The sequence below is a fragment of the Zingiber officinale genome, chromosome 1B, assembly GCF_018446385.1.
Source record: "Zingiber officinale cultivar Zhangliang chromosome 1B, Zo_v1.1, whole genome shotgun sequence".
NCBI lineage: Eukaryota > Viridiplantae > Streptophyta > Magnoliopsida > Zingiberales > Zingiberaceae > Zingiber > Zingiber officinale.
The window spans coordinates 163,699,780-163,725,184 of NC_055986.1; the positions used below are offsets into that span (position 1 = coordinate 163,699,780).

The window sequence follows — 25,405 nt, forward strand, 5'->3', positions numbered from 1 at the left end:
ACTCTTCCCCTAGACTTAATCTTTGCTACTCTCCTTTTTTATCACATAAAAATAGGGTACCTTTAAAGACATTACTTGGAAAATCTAACACAAAAGTCTAAGGAAAAATTAAAGTTTGGATTTATCAATTAAAAATTTAACATATATAAGTCAGATAATATAAAGTTGAAATTATCAAAAAAAAAAAAAAATTAACATTTAGAAAATTTAATATTTTTATAGATAAAGTTATTTTTCTTGAAAAAATTAGCTTCTAAATAATTTTTACATTTTTTTTGAAAAAGTATTTTTATAATAACTAATTACTTATTAGTTAGTCAATTAAATACTTATTTTAATAACTGGCTTCCAGGTTGTAGCGAGACACTAAGTCTTCTTGGATATTGGAGCAACAAGTACTTTCTAGACAAAGCCTTTTAAAAAAATTAAATATTTAACTTTCTATCTAAAAACCAAAAAACAATTAATCTAAGTATGATTTTGGAACCCAAAATAGGTTCCTTCCTATAGGGTTAATTAAAATTTTTTGGGGAATGCATTTCTGGGATATTTTTCTAATTTGGCCCTTATGGTATTTGAGATACTAGTTAAGTCCTGAATAATTTCTAAAATTAAAAGGAATAAAAGTTGAGCATGCATGACTTTTCAAATTTTCTATTTCCTTTCTAAAATTTTTCATTTTCTATTTTTATTTTATTGAAATATTCTAATCGACAAGATATAACTAAGATTGATTTTAGCTCTTTCTTTTCTTTTTCTAACTTACAGTAGTTTTTCGATAATATTTTTATGAATTGAAATAACTGGTCAGGAGGAAGAGTCTGTACCTGACTTACCTTGTCGATCCCGCAATCTGAAGCTCCCCCTGGAGTACTGCTTTCTTCTGATGTCGTTCCTGTTGGTGCAGGTTGCACTAACAGTCTAACTCAGGTTTTGATGAATGACAAAGTAAGTTAAGTTAGGTTTATTGTGATTTAACAAGCTAACTAAGTACGCAGGAGAAATTCAGATAGGTCAACGGGATGACCGGATATCTGGCAATAAATTTAGCTAGATTGATGGGCTAACCGGATAGCTGGTACGAAGTCTAGATAGGTCGACGGGCTGACCGGATATTTGGGAAGAAATCCAGCTAGGTCGACGGGCTACCCGGATAGCTAGTACGTGTTGGTCCCTTTAGAGGCTGACAAGAGGGGAGGGGTGAATTGCCCTACAAAAATAAACCAAAAACATTTCTCGGATATTCAACTAATTTAAAAGAACTTGTAATTAAAAAAACAGAGACTAAATAAACAGAAATCAGACACAGAGGATTTACTTAGTTTGCAATCAGGGGATTGCTAATTCAAGGAAATAAGCGCACTATCTGACAATCTCCTTTGGGCGGAGTAACCTCTTTACAGCGTTGAGAGCATAGACAAAAAAGTAGAAATGAAAGAACTAATTACAAGTTGTTGTTCTGAATAAATTGATTAGCTTCTGGACCAAGACTATATTTATAGCATTAGTCGGGCAGCTTGGAAGGGTTCCGGGCGCCCTGGGGGGATAAATTTTATCCCCCAACATTCAGATCAAGTCAAACCTCGATCCTGGTCAAAATCCACTTCCGGGCGCCCCGGGCTGCTCCGGGCGCCCGGAGCAAAAAGTCAATAGTTGTTGACTTTTTGTTCGGGACCTCTTCTCTGGTTCAGTCCCGCCTCGGTCCGGATCTTTCGCTCCAGCTCTGCTAGCTTGGGTGATCTCGGCCATTCGAAATAGGGCTCACCCGAACCCAAGTTCCGACCTTCTCCTCGAGCAGCCTTCCTTCCCGGTTTCTCGTCCCTCGAACGCCGCACACGCTTTTCTCGTCCACCGGTGTACTCTTCCGCGGTCACCTCGTCCCTCGGATGCACCAAGCCCGTCGGCTCTCTCCCGTGCCGTCCTTCTCACTAGCCGCGTCTTCCGCTCGACTTCCTATGTTCCTAAGCTCCTGCACACTTAGACACAAGGGTTAGACAACGCAGGACCTAACTTAACTTGCACATCAAAACACCTTGGGGTTCCAACAATCTCCCCCTTTTTGATGTGAGCAACCCAAGTTAAGTTAGGAAAAACATATGCAATAAAAACAATTTATTTTCAATTAAGTCCCAAAGATATTTCAATTTAAAAATTATATACCTCCCCCTAGACTTAACATCTGTCTCCCCCTTTGATCACATAAAAAATGGGGGTCCTTAAACAAGTCTAAGGTAAAATTTTTTTTCTATGGCAAATCTTAAAAATAATTTCTTAAAAATTTTCTAATTTTAAAAAAAATTTCTAAGGTAATTTTCAAAAAAAATTTTGAAGGCAGTTATACAAAAAAAATTCTTAGTAAAAAAAAAAGTTTAAGGCAATTTTTTATAAAAAAAAACTTAAGGTAATAAAAAAATTCTAAGTTAAATTTAAAAACAATTTCAAAGGTAATTTTCAAAAAAAATTCTAAGGTAAAAATTTCTAAATCAATTTTAAACATTTTCTAACACAAATTGAATAACTCTTTTAAAGCATTAAGTAAATTAAATTAATGCTTTTTCAGTTAATCAATTAAACTTTTCATTTCGATACTTGGCTTCCAGGTCGTGGCGAGGCACTAGGCCTTCTTGGTTATTGGAGCAACAACCGCTTCCTTAGACAAAACCTCATAAAAAAATTAGTTGTTCAATTTTCTTACTGAAAATGCTAAGTTTAATTTTGATTTTAAATTAAACAGGTTTTTGGAACCCAGTAGAGGTTCCTACCTACAGGATTAACCAAGTATTTCCTAGGTACATAGACTTTTGATATATTTCTAATTTGACTTTGATGAAATCTATAATACCAATTTAAACCTCTATAATTTCTAAAAGTAGAAATATTTGAACCATTAGATTTTTTCAATCTTTTTGTTTCTTCTTTTAGTTTTCCATTTTCAATTTTCAATTTTTCAAAATCTTCTATAAGACATGATTTTGTCAAAATTCTTTTTGTTTCTAGAATTTCATTTTCTAATTTGGTATTTTTATTTTCTAATTTATACATAGATTTTGCCATTGCCTTAATACCAAAGTAAAGTTCATCAGGGGGTAAGAGGCATACCTCACTTACCATATCAGACTTGAAGCCTGAATCTCCCCCTGCTTCGCTACTTCCATCTGAGGTCGCTCCCCCTTCATCGATGTTGAGTTTTGATGTACTTTGTCCTTCGTAACTTGTCATCAGTGCTATCCCGTCATATTCTTCTTGAATCTCGGACTCAGATGATGAAGTGTCGTCCCAAGTGGCTTTTAGGTTCTTATGTTTCTTGGGTGTCTTCATTTTGTCCTTCTTTAGTTCTGGGCAATCCTCTCTTAAGTGTCCTTCCTTTTGACACTGGTAGCAACGCACTTTTCTTCTATTTCTTGGATTCTTTTTATTCTGCATTTCTTTAAATTTATTAGATCTAAAATACTTTTTAAAGTTTCTTACCATATATGCTTCTTGGTCTTCTTTGGAGTCTGACTCGGGTTCATACTTCTTGGTTGCGTTCAGCGCCATTATCTAACTTGAGTCTTTTGTTGTAGCTCCACACCTGGTTTTATGTAACTCAAGAGTAGAAAACAACTCTTCTAAAGTACTTACCTCCAGGTCTTTTGAAATATAGTAGGCATCGACGATTGATGTCCACTCCGGAGTTCGAGAAAATGCGTTGAGTGCGTAGCGTATGGTGTCCCGGTTTGTTACCGTTTTACTGAGGTTCTCGAGACCAGTAATTAATTCTTTTACCTTTGCATGTAGACCGGTTAACTTCTTACCTTTTTCCAGACGGATGTTCATCAGTTTGTTCCGGAGGATGTCTCTTCTAGCGAGCGTCGCTTCGGACGTGCCTTCATGGAGTTCTAGGAACTTCTCCCAAAGTTCTTTGGCCGACGAGTAGCTTCCGATGCGGTTGACTTCCTGAGGCGGCAGTATGCTCAGTAGGTGATATTTCGCACAGTTGTTCGCTACAGACTCATTCTGCTCCTTTTTTGTCCAATGGCTTTATTCTTTTTCTTCTCCATCTTGATTCATCGGAGCTACAAAACCATACTTCATAATAAACCGAATTTCGAAATCAGTTCTTAGGAATACCTCCATACGTCGCTTCCAGTTTGCGAAGTCCCCCTCGAATTTTGGTGGAACGATGCTTAGTCCGGCCATCTTGTTGCTTCAATCGGCGGTTAGTCCTCCTGAAGCGCTTTGCTCTGATACCACTTGTTGGTTCCTTTAGAGGCCGGCAAGAGGGGAGGAGTGAATTACCTTATAAAAATAAACCAAAAACTTTTCTCGGATATTCAACTAATTTAAAAGAACTTGTAATTAAAAAAGCAGAGACTAAATAAACAGAAATCAGACACAGAGGATTTACTTGGTTTGCAATAAGGGGATTGCTAATCAAAGGAAAGTAAGCGCACTATCTGACGATCTCCTTTGGGCGGAGTAGCCTCTTTACAGTGTTGAGAGCACAAACAAAAAAGTAGAAATGAAAGAACTGATTACAAGTTGTTGTTCTGAATGAATTGATTAGCTTCTGGACCAAGGCTATATTTATAGTCTTGGTCGGGGCCCCTGGAAGGGTTCTGGACGCCCTGGGGGAATAAATTTTATCCCCTAATGTTCAGATCGAGTTAAACCTCGATCCTGGTCAAAATCCAATTCCGAGCGCCCGGAAGGGTTCCGGGCGCCCCGGGCTGCTCCGGGCGCCCCGGAGCAAAAAGTCAACAGTTGTTGACTTTTTGTCCGGGACATCTTCTCTAGTTCAGTCCCGCCTCGGTCCGGATCTTTCACTCCAGCTCCGCTAGCTTGGGTGATCTCGGCCATCCGGAATAGGGCTCACCCGAACCCAAGTTCCGACCTTCTCCTTGAGCAGCCTTCCTTCCCGATTTCTCATCCCTCGAATGCCGCGCACGTTCTTCTCATCCACCGGTGTACTCTTCCGTGGTCACCTCATCCCTTGGACGCACCGAGCCCGTCGTTGTTTCTGACAGAGATAGGTGCTTCACCTCTCATTTTTGGGAGTGTGTTCAGAATGCATTAGGCACCAAACTCAAGTTCAGCACAACCTTCCATCCCTAGACTGATGGACAGACAGAACGAGTAAATCAGATTTTAGAAGACATGCTCAGGGCTTGTGCATTAGATTTTATGGGTAGTTGGTGTAAGTATTTGTACTTAGCTGAATTCGCCTACAACAATAGCTACCATGCCACTATCAAGATGGCACCGTACGAAGCACTGTATGGTCGAAAGTGTAGATCACCCATTTGCTGGCAAGAAGCAGGTGAAAGGAAAGAAATGGAAGTGGAGCTGGGCATTCAGACATATATGATAGATGAGACCACTCAGGCTATCCAGAAGATCAGATAGAGAATTGAGACTGCCCAGAGCAGACAAAAAAGTTATGCTGACATACGACGTAGGCCACTTGAATTCCAAGTAGGGGATTCAGTTTTTCTCAAAGTTGCTCCTATGAAGGGAGTGATGAGATTTGGCAAAAAGGGCAAGTTAAGTCCCTGCTATGTAGGACCCTACCTGATCACAGAGAGGATTGGGAAAGTAGCTTACAAGCTGGACTTACCTCAAGACATGTCAGCAATACATAATGTATTTCATGTCTTCATGCTAAAGAGGTGTCTTCACGACCCTAGCCAAGTGATTCAGCCTCAGTCAGTGCAGATCCAAGAGGATCTTAGCTATGAGAGCAGACCTACACAGATAGTGGACAGAGAAGTTAAGAGACTAAGGAACAAAGAAGTACCACTAGTGAAGGTCATTTGGCAGAACCAGAAGCACGAGGAGGTTACATGGGAGCGTGAGGACAGTATGAGACAGAAATATCCAGAATTATTCTAAGTTCTAGAACCGGCCGCTGTTGGTTAGTCCTAAGAAAATCGTACCGGTTCCACTGTACAAAATTTTTTTTGTACAAGTGTCGAACCTTTCCTTAAATAACCTATTGTGTTCTTTAGAAGTTAAATTAGGAATCACAGACGGAACTTAACATCATTGATTTCAAATTTAACTTATCTGTTCTTAATGGTTTAGATTTGAATCGCAAGCGGAACTTAACACTGTTGATTCAAATCTACCTAAGTTATTAATTCCATAAATATTAATTTCCAAAATTGGCTTCCAGGACTGCATGGCGAGGCACATGACCTTCTTGGATATGGGAGCAACCACCACCGCCTAGGCAAAGCCTTTTAAGGAAAGCTAATATTTATTTCCTTAAATAACTCTAGGTTAACCAAAAAGAACAATCAAATCACAAATTTGAAAAAGAAGAAAACACAAACTCGAAAAACTATTTCGAAAACTCTAGAAGCATATGCCTCTTGTGTTTGGTATTTCCAAAAATAACAATACAAAGAAAAACTAGTATGATGCGGAAAACAATTACTAGTTATACCTTTCTTTGTAAGCAAAAATAACCTCTTGATCTTCTACCGTATTCCTCTTCTAACCTCGGACGTTGTGTGGGCAACGATCTTCCGAGACAAGAACCACCAAGCACCTTCTTCTTCCTTCTAGGTTTCGGCCACCACAATTCTCCAAGAGAAGTAGAGGTCCGGCCACCACCACCAAGCTCCAAGGGATGCAAGAAACAAAACCTCCTTTCTCCCCTTCTTCTCCTAGCTAGAATCGGCCACCATCAAGAGCTCCAAGAGGGGTTGCCGCCGGCCACAAGAAGAAGAGAAGAGGGAGAAGCTAGGGCCGGCCACCATGGAGGAAAAGAGAGGAGAATAATAATAGAGTCGTTCACCATGAAGGCACCTCTACCCATTCTTTTATAATCCTTGGTCTTGGCAAATAAGGAAATTTAAATAAAAAACTTCCTTAATTCTTTTGCCATGAAAAGAAAAATTTATTTAATTAAAAATAATTTTTTCTTCTCAATATACATGGTCGGCCACTTATTTCCCCAAAACAAGGAGAATTTTAATTAAAACAAAAATTAAAACTTCCTAATTTGTCTCCGAAAATTTATAAAAAATTTCTTCAATAATTTTTCCCTTCATGGTGGTTTGTAAAAAGGAAATTTTATAAATTAAAATCTTTCTTTTAAACATGTGGATAAAAAGAAAATTATCTCTAAAAATTAAAATCTCTTTTAATCTACAAATAAGGAAAGATATCAAATCTTTTCTTAATCTTTTGTAGAAACTTATAAAAGAGAATATTTAATTTTTAACTCTCTTTTAAATCATGAACATGGTTAAAAAGGAAAGTTTTCTCAAAATTAAAATCTACCTTTCAATCTATAAATAAGGAAAGATTTCAAATCTTTTCTTAATCTTTTGTAGAAAGCTATAAAAGGAAAGATTTAAATTTTAAACTCTCTTTTAAAACCATGATATCCACATAAGAAATAATTTTAACAAAAATCCCTTTTTAATATGATGTGGCCGACCACCTAAGCTTGGGCTCGAAGCTATTGGCCGACCACCTTAAGGCTCAACCTTTAGGCTTGGCCGGCCCTAAGCTTGAGCTTCAAGCTTGGCTTGGCCGGCCCCTATTGGTTGGATAAGAAGGTGGATATGTGGTGGGTATAAATCTCTATATACAAGAGGCTACGATAGGGACTGAGAGGAGGAATTGGTTTTGGTCTCCCGATGAAATTAAGCATCCCGTGTTCGCCCCGAACACATAACTTAATTTATCAATAATAATTCATTCCACTAAAGAACTATTATTGAACTACCGCACCAATCCCAAATTACATTTTGGGGTCCTTCTTATTATGAGTGTGTTAGTCTCCCTGTGTTTAAGATAATGAATGTCCACTAATTAAATGAGTTACTAACAACTCACTTAATTAATATCTTAGTCCAAGAGTAATACCACTCAACCTTATCGTCATGTCGGACTAAGTCCACCTGCAGGGTTTAACATGACAATCCTTATGAGCTCCTCTTGGGGTCATTCTCAACCTAAATTACTAGGACACAGATTCCTTCTATAATCAACAACACACACTATAAGTGATATCATTTTCTAACTTATCGGGCTTATTGATTTATCGAACTAAATCTCACCCATTGATAAGTTAAAGAAATAAATATCAAATATATGTGCTTGTTATTATATTAGGATTAAGGGCACACACTTCCATAATAACTAAGGTCTAGTTCTTTTATCAAGTCAGTATAAAAAGAACTTACCTAAAATGGTCCTACTCAATACACTTAGAGTGTACTAGTGTAATTTATTAGTCAAGATAAACTAATACCTAATTATACTACGACTATTCCAATGGTTTGTTCCTTTCCATCTTAGCCGTGAGCAACTGTTTATAAAGAACTAATAACATGATCTTCTGTGTGTGACATCACACACCATGTTATCTACAATATAAATTAATTGAACAAATACATTTATCATAAATGTAGATATTTGACCAATGTGATTCTTATTTCTAGATAAATGTTTATACCAAAAGCTAAGCTTTTAGTATACACTCTAACACACACGACGTAGGCCACTTGAATTCCAAGTAGGGGATTCAGTTTTTCTCAAAGTTGCTCCTATAAAGGGAGTGATGAGATTTGGCAAAAAGGGCAAGTTAAGTCCCCGCTATATAGGACCCTACCTGATCACAGAGAGGATTGGGAAAGTAGCTTATAAACTGGACTTACCTCAAGACATGTCAGCAATATATAATGTATTTCATGTCTCCATGATAAAGAGGTGTCTTCACGACCCTAGCCAAGTGATTCAGCCTCAGTCTGTGCAGATCCAGGAGGATCTTAGCTATGAGAGCAGACCTACACAGATAGTGGATAGAGAAGTTAAGAGATTAAGGAACTAAGAAGTACCACTAGTGAAGGTCATCTGGCAGAACCAGAAGCACGAGGAGGTTACTTGGGAGCGTGAGGACAGTATGAGACAGAAATATCCAGAATTATTCTAAGTTCGAGGACGAACTTTTTATAAGGTATGGGGAATTGTAACAATCCAAATTTCCTTATTACGAGTCCTAATAGTGCTTGAAAATATTTAGAAATATTTTAGAGAATTTTAGAAATTTTTAGAGTATTTTTATGTAATTTTCGGAGTTCATTTGGTATTTTTACCAAAAGAAACAAGCTGAAAAAAAATAAAGAGGTTGAGCCAAGGTTCGAACCGGAGACCTCTGGTTAAGCAAAGCCTTAAGTTGTTTTGGATGACCAGGAACCCAGCAGGGCCGTGCTGATAAAATAGATAGCAAAATTAATTTAAGCAATAGTAGATAACAGAATACTCTAGTTATAAAGGGAGATAAAGAGAGAACTTAGGGATTATTTTTCCAAGACCTAATTTCCTCTCCTCTCTCACGTGCAACGGCGTTATTCGGGCGGAAGCTGAAGACGAAGCTAGGGCTTCGTCTCCGGCGGTCGGCGAAGGGCAAATCCCGTGAGCTCTTCACGGAATAGAGACCTTCTCGTCAAGGGAATCCGTAGGCACGAAGGAAAGGTTGGATTTTTAAGTTCTCCGAAACCCTAGAAGCTTCTCTTCTCGGTTGTGAGTCCAAGAACCAAGGTAAGCGCTACTCACCTGCGGTAGGGGTAGTTTCGAGTTTTGATTTAGTGTTTCTTTTGGGTTTTCAGAATATGCTGTAAAGATTGTTGATTTTGAAGCTTGCTGCCGTGAGTTTTATAAAGAAGATGAGAAGGGATTTGAATGGATTGAGCATGTAGTTTGGACTCCCCATCTTTTATAATCTGCATCTCATATTTAGATTTTTTTTTTAATTGTTGCTACCTCAATGTTCACAGTTGGCTCATATTGAGCCTAGCAAGTTTCGGTTTGTGCTTTGGAATGGACATGAATAGTTTGGTTCTGGAAGTTTCGGTAGATTGCAGTTTTGTTTTGATCCATTGCTTCAAGTGCTATAGTCCGAACCCTAGTTTTTAGTTTGTGCTCATGACTTTAGTATTTCAGTTTAGATCTTGTTGTTTGACTTAAGCATGAGATTTTAGGTCTTTCTGTGGTGTTCAGCATTTCAGTACAAATTTCTTGTTATTTAACAAGCCTGGACAACCTTTATTCTAGCATGTGGTTTAGATTTGTTTCCTTGCTACCATTTATTTCAAGCATACAGATTTAAGTTTTCTTGCCACCTCAATATGCATGAACGGTTTTATTTATAAGCATATAGTTTTTGATATCTCAGTTGTAGGTTTTAGTTTTATATTTCTTGTATCTAGAGCCAATTGTTATAAGAATAACTTCTTATCTTGCTCCGGATTTTGTACATATACATTCATGAGTAATTATAGGCAAAGGAAGACCAAGGTCTTAATTTTGATCCCAAGTTCCAGCATTTGAGGATCAGTAGCACGTCTAGTGCTTGAAGAAATGTTGAGGCATTAAATATTAGAAGTAATACAAGATAATAGGTATTTTATTTGAAAGGGCTAGTACCCGACTTCCGAGGTTGTCGTTAAACCAATCCAGGTGACCAATTCCGAGGTCTTGGCCCTGGTAAGACCAAGGTCTTTACCCTCATAGGACTGGTGGCTCGCTACCTCAATTTCTATTAGGGAGCGCGCAAATGGTACTAAGCCTGGGCCCAAGAGATTATTATTTTGAAGTATAAAAGTATAAGTTTTGAACAAATGGAATAAGCTTCCCATAAGTCTAAAAATCAGCAAGCTTAGCTCTTTTATTCTTACATGTTTAGATTTTCTTATTGCTATTAGATGAGCATGAGTAGCTTACATGTTTAGCATTTCAGTCTGTTTTGATTTCCTTGCTATTAGATGAGCATGAGTAGTATTTCTTTTAAAGTATTCAGTTTTTAAATTCCTTCTTGTTCACATGCATATTCGAGTTTTGTGAGTTAGATAGCGCTTACTAAGCATCTGCTTATAGTTGCATTTCCTCTTACTGCAGATAAAGGAAAAGGAAAGCTATAGTGAAGGAAGGCGACAAGGAGGTGTAGATGGATGTGTGATGTCTGGACTATGGAAGCCTTGGGATTTTGCTTAAGAACTGATTAAGATTTTGTATTTAGACTGTTGGGATTATTCTTTCATGTTGCTGGATTTATTCATTGAATATTTTAAGTCTTAGAATTCTTCCTTTTATTTGCTATGCACATTAGTTCCGCTATCTGAGTTGTATTATTGTTGCATGCATGTTCAGATTAATATATAGTTTTAGCATGTTCAAATTAATATATATAGTTTTAGTTGAGAACAAATAATTGAGTAGAATGCATTAGATGAGTTATTTATGTTTTCAACTGTTACTTATTGCATGTTTCGAGTTTGTAAAGAGTTATAAGTATAACTATTGATCCGGTGGTAAAAGCCCGGGACCCCCTAACGAGGGGTCAACGCCACGTGGAGGTCAAAAGGTCAGGTGGTCCGTCGAAGAAGGGTGAGCCGACCGGACTCATGAGAAAAGGGCAAGCCGATCGGTCTGCTAGTAAACATCTGATAGTAAAAGGCGCCCTGACAGGGATCGGGGTTCCGACGCTCAATGAAACAGTAAATAATGACCGAGCGGAAGGCCTAAGAGAAGGCAGGATCGCCGTCTTGAGCGCGCCGCCCGGCCGGCGCAGGGAATTAGGGCCGTCCGGATGGCGCTCTTCGTCTAGCCGGCCGGATGGACGTCCCGACCGGCGGTGGGTAAAGGAGAACAGGAACATCTTTTGACAGCCGTCAAGTCCTATGGCTAGACCATACTCCAAGTCTGACAATGGGGTGTCCTGTTGTCCCATCGAAGGCGCGATGTGACTGTTGCAGTATGGCGTCAGGTAAGCTCTCTGACAAACACATACCGGGGTATGGGCTGCGGACACGTACGCGTCTCGGTGGGCGTGTAGAGGCTCTTTCACCGCTCTATATAAAGAGCCGCAGACTTCGCCGGAGGTACGCATTTTCTACGATTTTTGGAGCCGTTGCTTTGTTGCTTGCTTGCCTGACTTAAGCGTCGGAGGGTCGCCGCCGGGAATCCCTTCCTGGCCCGACTTCTGTGCAGGTTCGCCGGAGCTTCGTGAGACTAGCCGGAGGCCCATGTCATCGACTAGGAGAGCACCACGTGCCCAGCGTCCGTTGAGTCAGCGTTCGGACAGGATCAATTTGGCGCCGTCTGTGGGAACGCTCCTGCATCCGAACGGAAACGATGGACGAGGCTGGACGACAACACACGATGACACTTTCGACGGAGGAACTCGACACTTTGATCGAGATAAGGGCCGCCAAGCTTGTGGAGCAAAATCAGAAAGTAACAGCCGAGCGACCGGAGAAGCAAGCAACGTCAGTGTCTGGTGGCCGAGCGGAAACACCACCAGCTACCGTTCTATTCCGTCGGGCCCTATTCCGGACGCCTCCTGATGCTGTAGCAGTGAATCGCAATCGGGGATCTTCTTTAGATGAAATATCAATACGGGACAACAGAAAAGGCAAGGCCCTCCGAGCGGACGCTTCTCCTGAGCGGAAGCACCGACTGCCACAGTCCCATTTCCCTCAAAAGCAGATACTTCATCTCCCGAATTCAACTTATAGCAAGCCCCTCTTTCTGGAACCTCAAGAGCGGGAGTTTGATGTCAGGCGATGAATCGACCGCATACAAGGAAGTTGGGTGGACGAGCTGCCGAGCGGATGAAGATGGATTGGCACTTGGATCCACCATGAAGCGCAAATTATCTCTAGCCTGTCCGGGGCAGAGCGAGAGGTGCACCAATAGAATATGTGCTGTATATTTTCCGTTTGGTTGTATATTTGAAATGCAGAAGGCAAAATGTTATAATGTGCGCGATTGGCATTATCGGCCGAGCGGCCTATCTTCATGGTGTATAAGATCCGAGCCAAGCGCTCTTGGCTCGATGAAGAAGGCCTCGAGCCGTTCGGCTGGAGGTATAGTATCCTAGCCAGGCGCTCGATGATGAAGGCTCGTGGAGCAATGGGAGCAGAAGGCTCAAGTAAAAGGATAAAGCAGCAGGCCGCCTCCACCTCTGGTAGGCCGAGCGACCATGGAGGACCGACCGGGAAGTTTCGCCATCCTCCTGGCCTTGATAAATTTCGACGAGTACATTGTATCCACCTCACTCCACGGGTATTCGGGAGTTGAGAAATTGCGTTAGATCTTATGCTGATCGACAGGTTAGTTTTTCAGATGTAGTTTCTTTCAAGCCCCGAGCCGATCGGCTGGAGGTATATAGTATCCGAGCCAAGCGCTCGAGGATGAAGGCCCCCGAGCCGTTCGGCCTGAGGTATAGTATCCAAGCCAAGCGCTCGAGGACGAAGGCCCCTGAGCCGTTCGGCCGAAGGTATAGTATCCGAGTCGAGCGCTCGAGAACGAAGGCCCCGAGCCGTTATAGTATCCGAGCCAAGCGCTCGAGGACGAAGGCCCCCGAGCCGTTCGGCCGGAGGTATAGTATCCGAGCCAACCGCTCGAGAACAAAGGCCTCGAGCCGTTCGGCCGGAGGTATAGTATCCGAGCCAAGCGCTCGAGGACAAAGGCCCCGAGCCATTCGACCGAAGGTATAGTATCCGAGCCAAGCACTCGACGAAGAAGACCCCGAGCCGTTCGGCCGGAGGTACGATATCCGAGCTGGGGGAAAGGTGTGCTAAATGTAAATTTATACACATTTCGGTTGCCTATGTCCTTGTAATGCAGGAAGCAAAATTAATTCAAAAGATGACCAAGGGTTCCGCCGATCGGCAGTATCGAAGTTAGCCGTAAAGACCGTCGAGCTCCGACGTTAAATATCGAGAGACGAGCCGGCGTCTATAAACATCCGAGCGGAAGACCGTCGAGCTTCGACGTTAAATATCGAGAAACGAGCCGGCGTCTATAAACGTCCGAGCGGAAGACCGTCGAGCTTCGACGTTAAATATCGAGAGACGAGCCGGCGTCTATAAACATCCGAGTGGAAGACCGTCGAGCTCCGACGTTAAATATCGAGAGACGAGCCGGCGTCTATAAACATCCGAGCGGAAGACCGTCGAGCTCCGACTTTAAATATCGAGAGACGAGCCGGCGTCTATAAACGTCCGAGCGGAAGACCGTCGAGCTCCGACGTTAAATATCGAGAGGCGAGCCGCGTATAAACATCCAAGCGGAAGACCGCCGAGCTCCGGCGTTAAATATCGAGACGAGCCGGCGTCTAAAAATCCGGCGGAAGACCGCCGAGCTCCGGCGTTAAATATCGAGAGACGAGCGGATCTATAAACCCTCCGGCGGAAGACCGCCGAGCTCCGGCGTTAAATATCGAGAGACAAGCGCGTCTATAAACGTCCCGAACGGAAGACCGCCGAGCTCCGGCGTTAAATATCGAGACGAGCCGGCGTCTATAAACGTCCGAGCGGAAGACCGTCGAGCTCCGACGTTAAATATCGAGAGACGAGCCGGCGTCTATAAACATCCGAGCGGAAGACCGTTGAGCTCTGACGTTAAATATCGAGAGACGAGCCGGCGTCTATAAACATCCGAGCGGAAGACCGTCGAGCTCCGACGTTAAATATCGAGAGACGAGCCGACGTCTATAAACATCCGAGCGGAAGACCGTCGAGCTCTAACGTTAAATATCGAGAGACGAGCCGACGTCTATAAACATCCGAGCGGAAGACCGTCGAGCTCCGACGTTAAATATCGAGAGACGAGCCGGCGTCTATAAACGTCCGAGCGGAAGACCGTCGAGCTCCGACGTTAAATATCGAGAGACGAGCCGGCGTCTATAAATGTCCGAGCGGCTCGCATTACGTAAATCTAGCAAAAACCCCTTTGAGGTAAGGCGCGAAGCAAAAGATGGTTAATCGGAATTAAAAATGCGAGCAAGTGAATGAGTGACGTTCTCATGTCGAGCGGCTGCTCAGTCGCATGATGAAAGACGTTATTAAAGACAATCGACTTTAGTTTGACAAAGCGTGGTGCCGAGCGGAGGAGTTTTAAAGAACACTTTAGTTATGACGAGAGAAAAATTTCTGGCCAAAACAAAAGTTGAAGGAAAGGAAAAGATTATCTATTAAGCACAGGGCTAACCAAAAAAGTTACAGCAAAAATAAGTTTGGCCGAACGGCGGGGATACAAAAAAGTTCATAAGAAACACTCCTCATGCGTCGAAATCAAAAAGAGCATCAGGGATGGCGCCCATCACGGTCGCGAGGTCCTCGGGAGGGATGGTCAGCTCGGCGGGCAGGTGGCCTTTGGCCTTTAAGTGATCCACAGCCGCTTTGATCGCCTCTTCAAAGGTGAGGGAGATCTTGTCAGTAAATTTCTCCCCAAAGGCATCCGAGCGGACGAATGCCTTCCTCACCTCGTCGGAGCGAGCCGACTCCCCCTCTTGATACTCTTTGAGCTCGGCATGGGCAGCGTCGCTGGCGGCTTGAAGATCCTTCAAATCTCCATCAAATCTTCGAAGATCGGCCGAGTGGCCCTCCTTCTCGGTGGCCAGAAGGGCATCCAGATCCTTGATGCGTTGCTCTAGCCCTCTGATCTCCACCTTCATTCGGTCCATGTCATCGATGGTCTGGCGCTTCCGGGTGATCGCCGTCTTGATCTCCTTATCTCGTTGTTTGACCATTGCTTCGAGCCGAACGACCTTGCTTGCTAGATCGGAAGCTCGTTTCCGTTCGGCTTCCAGTAATTTTTTGGCCTTCTCCAGAGTGGCCGTCGACTGTTGGCTGTCCCCCGCGGCCTTGAGTTTTTTCAATTCATCCTCCAGTTCGGCCAACCGATTGCTAACGGCAATTTGCTCCACCCAATTCTACGAGCAAAAGTGAACGGGTTAAAAACTTAATTCAAATACACGAACAAAGAAAAAGAGCATACCCCGGTGGCCTGTTGAAGGTTGCTGTCGCCGAGCTGCCCGGGAGTCATCGCTTTTATTCGGCGCCGAGCGTCCTCCCAAGCTTTTGCAAGAGGGCCCGTCAAGGTGATCTGCTGCTCGGGGACCACTGGCCGATCAGCAGCAGCCATGTATTCCTCTGAGGGGAGGCGCAGGACGGTTTTAATTAAGTTCTGGCCGCTCGGCTCGCCCTGAGAAGCATCGGTCTTACCGGATGGCCCACCGGTGGACGAGGAAGGAAGCTCGCCGAAATGCCTGATACGGCGCAGAGTTCTTGAAGGGCTGGACGGCGGCACCTCGGAGCTTGCCCTCGGAGAGCCATGTGGGGTCGGGGTACTCTCTAGGGAAACCGTCCCGGACAACACCGGAGCATCCGCACCCCGCTCGGGCTGTGGATCATCAAGTGGAATTGAGGCAGATGCAGATTCCGGTCGTTGGCGCTTCCGAGTGACTAGAGGAACATCATTGGCCGAACGACCCTCCACCTCGGCTTGGGTAGAAGGTTCTGTGCCGCCCGCTGCCTCGTCGTGAGAGGTAGTAGCTGCTAAGGCTTCAGGGGCATCCTGGGTCCCCTCGCCTAATTCGCCGGTCGAATCGGCTGGATCAAGGCCTCGCTCGGCGACCTCCTTGTTCTTCACCGCCTCAATCTGAGCGGCTTTCAATTTGAGCTTCTCGGTCGCCTTAGCACGCCACATAACTTCAGCTGCAGAAACAAAGATTAAATCAATTAGAACAAAAGAAAAAGGAGGGATGAGAATCGCTTACTCATGCTGCAAGGCAGATCGGCTGGGGTGGAAGACAGGCCAAATATATACATTACTCCTGGGAGGAGCAGCTTGTCAATGTGATAGCGTTGACCCACCAACCGCTCGGCCGCATGAAGGTAGGCCGCATCGCCTCTAAATTTGCCGAGCTCCGGTTGCGCCGGCATCGCCGTCTGCCACTTGGTGCGAAAAGTTGGCCGCTCGGGAAAACACACATAGAAAAAGTGCTCCTTCCAATGTTTGTTGGAGCTCGGCATATTATCAAAGAGGACGAAGCCTATCCTAGATTGGAAAATAAAGGTACCCCACTCGGCTTGCTTGGGATAAAAAAAGTAGTGAAAAATCTTAGGGTCGAGGGGGATGTTGTTCAGTTTAAAAAGGACCATCACTCCGCTCAGCAGCCTAATGGAGTTAGGGACTACCTGGCCGAGCGGAATGCGAAAATAATTGCAGATTTGTAAGAAGAACTTGTGGGGTGGAAAGCGTAGCCCGGCCAAAAATTGGTCTCGGAAGAATAAAACGGTGCCGGGCGACGGTTCATGAGGCCGATCGGTCGGTGTGGCTAACACTATTTGGTGGTCGGTCGGCAGATCATAGGTTCGAGTGAGGGGCAAGGCGTCCTCCTCGTCGAACCGGCTTTCCATGGCCGAATACCAAAGACCCGGAGCACCGCCGGTCGGCTGTGAGGTATTGGTCATGGTATAAGGCCAGGGATGGACGTGTGATGGAAGGAGGGAGAAATAAAAATAGGGAAAGAATGCGGGATGATGAAAGAAATAGCTAATAGAGAGAAAAAAGGAGAGGCGGCAAGGAAAAGGAATCCTTACGGGCAAAGAGGATGATCGAAGGGGGCTGTAGGGTTGCCGGAGAGCCGGAACTCAAGGTCGCCGGAGAAGAAAGGAGCAGCGAAACGTCGGGAGGAGATGAGGCTGAAATGTGGCGGAAAGTGGAAGTCGGCACTTTATAAGGGCGGCCGCTATTAATTTCAGCCGTCCGATCCAGGTCACCGATATCGAGGTCGTCATCTAGTCGTTCATTTCAAACGGCGGCTGTCCCATCAGAAGTGACGCCACCGCCATACGCTGACAAACGCACGATCGCCACGTGTTAGCAGGATACTGGCCGCATTTAATGAGCTCCCCTTACTGTGCGCAGCGCACGTGATGGGTAGTAGGGGAGAGCATCGGACATGGATTCCAAGAGAACACAAGGCATGGACAAGATACCGCCGAACGGATGAGTATCCCTTTGCCTGGCCGAACGGCCTAATGCAGTGATCGTTGCTCAGTCAGATCAGCAGTCCAGTCAGTCGGACTTCGCCTCCTTCGACTAGACTCGAGGGGAAGGCAAGTGATCCGGTGGTAAAAGCCCGGGACCCCCTAACGAGGGGTCAACGCCACGTGGAGGTCAAAAGGTCAGGTGGTCTGTCGAAGAAGGGTGAGCCGACCGGACTCATGAGAAAAGGGCAAGCCGATCGGTCTGCTAGTAAACATCTGATAGTAAAAGGTGCCCTGACAGGGATCGGGGTTCCGACGCTCAATGAAACAGTAAATAATGACCGAGCGGAAGGCCTAAGAGAAGGCAAGATCGTCGTCTTGAGCGCGCCGCCCGGCCGGCGCAGGGAATTAGGGCCGTCCGGATGGCGCTCTTCGTCTAGCCGGCCGGATGGACGTCCCGACCGGCGGTGGGTAAAGGAGAACAGGAACATCTTCTGACAGCCGTCAAGTCCTATGGCTAGGCCATACTCCAAGTCTGACAACGGGGTGTCCTGTTGTCCCATCGAAGGCGCGATGGGACTGTTGCAGTATGGCGTCAGGTAAACTCTCTGACAAACACATACCGGGGTATGGGCTGCGGACACGTACGCGTCTCGGTGGGCGTGTAGAGGCTCTTTCACCGCTCTATATAAAGAGCCGCAGACTTCGTCGGAGGTACGCATTTTCTATGATTTTTGGAGCCGTTGCTTTGTTGCTTGCTTGCCTGACTTGAGCGTCGGAGGGTCGCCGCCGGGAACCCCTTCCCGGCCCGACTTCTGTGCAGGTTCGCCGGAGCTTCGTGAGACTAGCCGGAGATCTACATCGGCGACCCGGAGAGCGCCACGTGCCCAGCGTCCGTTGATTCAGCGTTCGGACAAGATCAACTATCAACATGTGAGCAACACTAGTTAAGAAAAGTTAATAGTACAGTAATGTCCCACCCTCACAGACCAGTAGAGTGGAGGGTGGGGTGTTACAGAACTGCTGCTTTCTTTCGACGTAGCTCCCCCTTCATCGATGCTCTCGATGCTCATCTCGGAAGAGCTTAAATCGCAGTCGTCGTCTTGATGACTCGCCATTAATGCAAGTCCGGAGAATGCATCGACTTTCAATTCGGACGACGTATCGTCCCACGTCACCTTTAGGACCTTGCGCTTTTGGACAGGTTTTTTACCTTTATCCTTGTCCTTGTTCCTCAGCTTGGGGCAGTTGTCCTTGACGTGCCCTTCTTCGTCGCAATGGTAGCAGCGGATGGTCCTTTTCTTTCTACCCTGCGGATGGTTAGTAGTTCTAGATTTACAAAGTTTTTTAAACCGTCTTACCTTCATTACCATTTCCTCGTCGCTGAGAGAAGATTTCGACTCAGGTTCGTCTCTCGATGCTTTGAGGGCGACGTTGTTCTTGGGCTCCTTCGTACCCGCACATCTTGATTCGTGCACTTCAAATGTCGAGGAAAATTCTTCTAGTGTAATTTTTTCTAAATCTTTCAAAATGTAAAAGGCATCTACTAGTGATGCCCATTTTGAATTTCCCGGAAAAGAATTTAAAGCGTACCTTAGTGAATCTCAGTTACTTACCTTTTCTCCGAGATTTGACAATTCGGTGATGATCTCTTTGATTCTAGAGTGCAAATGCGCAACTGTCTCGTCTTCCCCAAGTCACAGGCTGGTGAGCTGATTGCGAAGTAGATCCCGTCTAGCGAGCTTGGCTTCGGACGTTCCTTCATGTAGCTCAAGGAACTTCTCCCAAAGTTCCTTTGCCGAGTCGTAGTTCCCGATCCGGTTGACTTCTTGTAAAGGAAGAATACTTAACAGATGGTATTCTACTTTGCCGTTTGCCACGTAGTCGGCCTGTTCCTTTTTCGTCCATTGATTTTTTTCTTTACCCTCTAGAGCTACAAAGCCAAATTCTATTATTAAAATTAATTCAAAATCAGTTGTAAAGAATACCTGCATTCGCTTTTTCCAGGTAGCGAAATTCCCTTCGAATTTCGGTGGGTAGATGCTTGGTCGGACCATTATCTTTGCTTCGATTGACGGTTAGTCCTCCTGAAGTGCCTTGGCTATGATACCACTTGTTGGATCACGACAGCTGACTAGAAGGGAGGTTGAATAGCCTGAAAATAAAAAACAAACCATTCTCAAACTCTTAAACTAATAATTGCATAAATTAGCTAAAAGAAAATAAATCAGAAAAACAAGGCACACCGGGATTGACTTGGTTACAACCGGGGAGGTTGTTAATCCGAGGAAGATGATCGCACTAAAAACTCCTTCGGGCGGAGAAGCCTCATACAACGATGAAGCCCACAAAAAGAAGCTAAACTATAGACGAAGTACATAAGTGTTGAAAGAATTGCTTGAGTTCTGATTGTTGAAAAACTTCTGGACCAAGACTATATTTATATTCTTGGTCGGGGCGCCCTGGGGGGATAAACTTTATTCCCCATCGTTCAGATCAAGTCAAAACTCGATCCTGTGAAAACCTCAACTCCGGGCGCCCCGGTTGGAAAAGTCAACATTGTTGACTTTTTCCAACCCAAGTCTTCTGCTCCGACTCTGTTCGCCTCAGACTGAGTCTTCCGCTCGCTTGGATGATCTCTGCCATCCGGAATAGGGCTCACCCGAACCCAACTTTCGGTCTTCTCGAGCAGGCTTCCGCTCTGGCTTCTCGTCCCTCGGAATCGTCGCGTGCTTCCTTCTCGTCAGCCAGCGTACTCATCCACAGTCTTCGTCCCTCAGTCGCACCCCATGCTGACTTTCTCGCTAGCTGCATCTCTTGCTCCTCGAGCAGTCTTCCACTCTGGCTTCTCATCCCTCGGAACCACCACACACTTCCTTCTCGTTCGCTGGTGTACTCTTCCGTAGCGCCTCGTCCCTCGGACGCACCGCGTGTCATCCTTCTCGATAGCTGTGTCTTCCGCTCGACTACCTGTGCTCCTAAGTTCCTGCACACTTAGACACAAGGTTAAAAACACACAATACCTAACTTAACTTGTTGATTACACCAAAACCACCTTGGGGTTCCAACAATTACATCTGATGTTAAATTTCACTCTCAACCCAGAAAAGCATTTGAATGTAATTTTTCATAGCAACTACAAATGTAGAAGTTGTGAATATTATTAATAACTTATAAATTCTTCTTATGTTGTTGGTTTATGTAGGGATACACCCCTTCAAGTATAGTCCAACTATATTTTCTCATTAGATATGAAAGATTTAATGACAGTCTTTAATTGGACTCATATACCCATGATAATTGCATAAATGTATATTTTCCAATTATAGCAAATGAAGTCAAAACCTTTTGTTGGAACCCCAAGATTGTTTTGGTGTGATCAACAAGTTAAGTTAGGTCCTGTATGTTTTTAACCTTGTGTCTAAGTGTGCAGGAGCTTAGGAGCACAAGTAGTCGAGCGGAAGATGTAGCTAGCGAGAAGAAAGGCACGCGGTGCGTCCGAGGGATGAGGCGCTGCGGAAGAGTACATCGGTGGACGAGAAGGAAGCGTGCGGTGGTTCTAAGGGACGAGAAGCCAGAGCGGAAGAATGCTCGGGGAGCAAGAGACGCAGCTAGCGAGAAGGTCGACACGGGGTGCGACCAAGGGATGAAGACTGCGGATGAGTACGCTGGCGGACGAGAAGGAAGCACGTGACGATTTCGATGGACGAGAAGCCGGAACGGAAGCCTGCTCGAGAAGACCAGAAGTTGGGTTCAGGTGAGCCCTTTTTCGGATGGCCGAGATCACCCAAGAGAGCGGATCCGGAGTTGAAGACCCGGACCAAGGCAAACTGAACCGGAGCAGAGGTCCCGGACGAAAAAGTCAACTGGTGTTGACTTTATGGCTTGGAGCGCCCGGAACAGCCCGGGGCGCCCGGAAGCAAAGTCAACTGGTGTTGACTTTATGGCTTGGAGCGCCCGGAACAGCCCGGGGCGCCCGGAATGCTTCCGGGCACCCGGACCTGAAATTTGACCAGGATCACGTCAATCGCGATCTGAACGTTGGGGGATAAAGTTTTATCCCCCCAGGGCGCCCGGAACCCCTTCGGGACGCCCCGACCAAGGCTATAAATACAGTCTTGATCTAGAAGCTTTTCATCATTCCAAGTAATTCACTTCCAGCACTTGTACGCTCAATTTCTAGATTAGCTTCTCTGTTTTGCACTTAATTGCTGTAAGAGGCTTCTCCACCTGAAGGAGATTGTTAGTGCGACATATTTCTTGGATTAACAACCTCCCCGGTTGTAACCAAGTAAATCCTCTTGCCTCTTCTTTTCTATTGATTGCTTTTACATTTTATGCAAGTGTTTTGTTAAAAGATCGAGAAGGGTTGTACTTTTATTTTTTTTGGCAGGCTATTCAATCCCCCCTTCTAGCCAGCCCAGCGGTCCAACACCTTTGACACACTATATTGTCTACTTGAACTAATCTTAGGGAGCGTTTGGTTTAAATATATCAATCGGAATGGTAATGGGTTTGATTATGGAGTCAATGGGAATGGGAATTAGGATTGCATTATCAGCGTTTGGTTCAAAATCTGGAATGAATATGATTATAATTGATGATGTTTGTTTCGAATCAACATTAGTAATGGGAATCAAATAAATTTCCAATTTTATCCTTCCACGTTAGGTACATGTCCGACGTCTCCCCCTCCGCTGGCAGCAGCGACCATCCTGGCCGGTATCTCTTCAGCAACGCCTTCAAGTCATCGATGACATCGTCACTGACGCCGAACGTCTCGAAGCCGCACCGCTCCAACCGTCGGCACCACTGCCTCCCTCTCTCCCTTCGCTCACCGTCCACCACTGCGTTTGCGCCGCCCTCGCACGCCAGCAGTCCGACGAGGCTCCGGAAGCACTCCCTCTCTAGAGCAAGCCGCTCGTTGCACGTCGCCGGGAAGCTCTCCTCCAGCATCTCGAAATAGGAGCCGTAGAACCGCAGGCACTCCTCGAAGGACTCCATGAACTCGCCGAAGTCCGCCTCGTCCTCCACTACAGTCAATACCCTCGGCCGCAGAGCCGCCGCAGCCCGTAGGAACGAGTCCCACGAATCCCCGCACCCGGCTCTCTGAAGAGCGCCGACGCAGTTCACCGCGACTTCTCGGGGCGCAGCGCGTCGGCGAGGCACGGCAGCGCGGGGGCGGTGATATCCCGGAACTCGAGCGGCACGCCCATAAGCCACGCGAACTTCTCGATGCGCACTCCGATCTCGGCCACGACGCCAGCGGCAGTGGAGGAGACGACGATGAGCCGGACGCGTAGGGCGTCTGCGTCGGCGCGCGAGGCGAGGGCCTCAAGGAGCATGGGCCACTGGGTGCAGAAGGTGTTGCTGACATCGACGATGTGGAGAGCAGGCTCGCCGTCGAGGGCCTGGAGGAGGGCGCCGTTGGAGGCAACGTGGCCGAAAGTGGACCACGGGGCAGCCTCCTGGAACTTGAGGGCGAGGCGGCGGGTGGAGGCGAAGGAGACGGTGCGTTCGGCGACGGTGAGGGAGGTTCTGTAGCAGTGGTCGCCGGAGGCTGTGGCTCGGCAGAAGAGGGCCTGCGGGAAGGCATAGGCGAGGCGCTGCTCGCAGTCGTCGTAGGGGGAGGCAAGCTCGTTGAGCATCCAGAGGAGGCGGCGTTGGCGTCGTTCGAAGCAAAGAGGAGAGGAGGAAAGAAATGCGATGGGAAATTAGGTTAAGGGTATTTTTGTTATTAATGAGAAATTGTGATTGCTGCAAATACAGGAATGAGTGATTGAAGGGATGGGACACCTGAATAAGCCATTACCCACTAATAAGGAATCATTCCCTTATTTATATTCCCATTGTTGTAATCCAAACATTAACATTGATTGTTATTCCCATTCCTTACTTCTATTCCCTTAAACCAAACACCCCCTTATTTCTTTTTTCTTGTATTTAGTCCACTAAAATGGATCTTGTTTATATAGGTAATGTTTGAGATGATGGATGTTGACGCATTACAACAAACTATTCAAACTAATGAATATAAGGTTATTAGATATATCTTATGTCCTCTTAATAACAAAGATGATCATTCGTATCTAATGGTCATAGACATAGATGAAGGTCTATTTATACATTATAACTCTCTTAGCGATATAGAAAATTACACTTTTATATTTGAGACTACTATAATTATTAAGTTATATATTCTTTTTAAATTAAGCGTTTGATATGTATTGATTACTAATGGCATTTATGTATAGGTGGAATTTTTTAATAGTTTAAACGACTCATACTTTGAGATATGGCATTAAGGTTGACCACCTATTTCCCCAGGAGAGTTTCAAATGATTCAAGTAAATGGTCCTACACAAACCAAATCATAAGAATTTGTTTATTTATCATATTTTTTATTCTAATTGATTCTTACAAGTTAAAAAATTTTATCTTGCAGGTTAGATTATGTTATTTTATGACGTATTATGTCGAGAGTTTGATGTGTCAGAGGTCAATTGAATTCAAACAGATTGAAATGAAAGCTTATAGATTTAAGGTTGGACATAAAATTATAACAAACATAAACTGGTTGGAACAAGTGTGATGTTGTGGTCTATGTAAAATTCAAATTGTATAATTGTCTTTAAAAATTGTGTGATATGATATTGTTGTTATGATATAGTGTTGGCTTGATGTTGATTTTGTTGTATCAAATTTTAAGTCTATATTGGTTAAATCATGTTGTAGAGAGCTTGTACCTGCTATAACTTGAAGTTTATGTTATAGTAGCTCTGGGTCTGTAGCTGTTACAACGTGATTATGATTTTTTAAATCACATTGTAGTAGCTATTGTTGGGACCTTCTGATAGCGGCTAGAGAGGGGGGGTGTGAATAGCCGACCCCAAATTCGCGTTTCTTTCTACAAATCAAGTTAGCGCAGCGGAAAAATAACAACAGAAACGTAAATGGAGAAATCAAACCTCAAGCACAACGATGTAACGAGGTTCGGAGATGATACTCCTACTACTCGGCGTGTCCGTAAGGTGGACGAAGTCTATCAATCCGTTGGTGGATGAGACCCCGGATAACCGGCTAATATGAACTCCTTCTGGGTGGAGGAACCTCGCCACAATCACTTGCAACAGCAAGATAGGAGTACAAGAAAGAAAGCAAGAAACAAAAAGCAATACAAATGTAAAAACACTTTGCCTTCTCGTCGACGGGAGTCCGTTGATGAAGCAACAACTTCACGGATGTCCAACAGCAGCTGAACCAGTCGAAGGAAGCTCACTCGAAGCTTCAAGAAGTATGAGCTCAGCAAAGCTCAGTAAGAGCAGAAGGAACCAGGAAGAAGCAGCGATAAGAGTTACTGTAGAGGCCCTCAACCTCGATATATAACCTGCGAAGAAGAAGACACATAAACTAGCCGTTGTGTCGCAACAGCTAGGGCCTGGACCGATCAAGCACACTCCTGATCGGTCCAGGGGTGTTCTTATTGGTCTTGGGACCAATCAGCCAACTCTCTGTGAGAGTTGGCCTCGTCTCTGATCGGTCTGTGGACCGATCAGGACTCAGGTGGATCGGTCCACAGACCGATCCCCCTCTTTCTTCTCCCGATCTTCTTCGCTTCTGATCGGTCA

At 44.8% G+C, this 25,405-nt stretch overlaps 1 pseudogene; it reads right to left on the bottom strand.

The window, feature by feature from the left end:
• Nucleotides 1-22,400: 22,400 nt before the first annotated feature.
• On the bottom strand, nt 22,401-23,443 carry LOC122044239 (annotated as a pseudogene).
• Nucleotides 23,444-25,405: the final 1,962 nt, after the last annotated feature.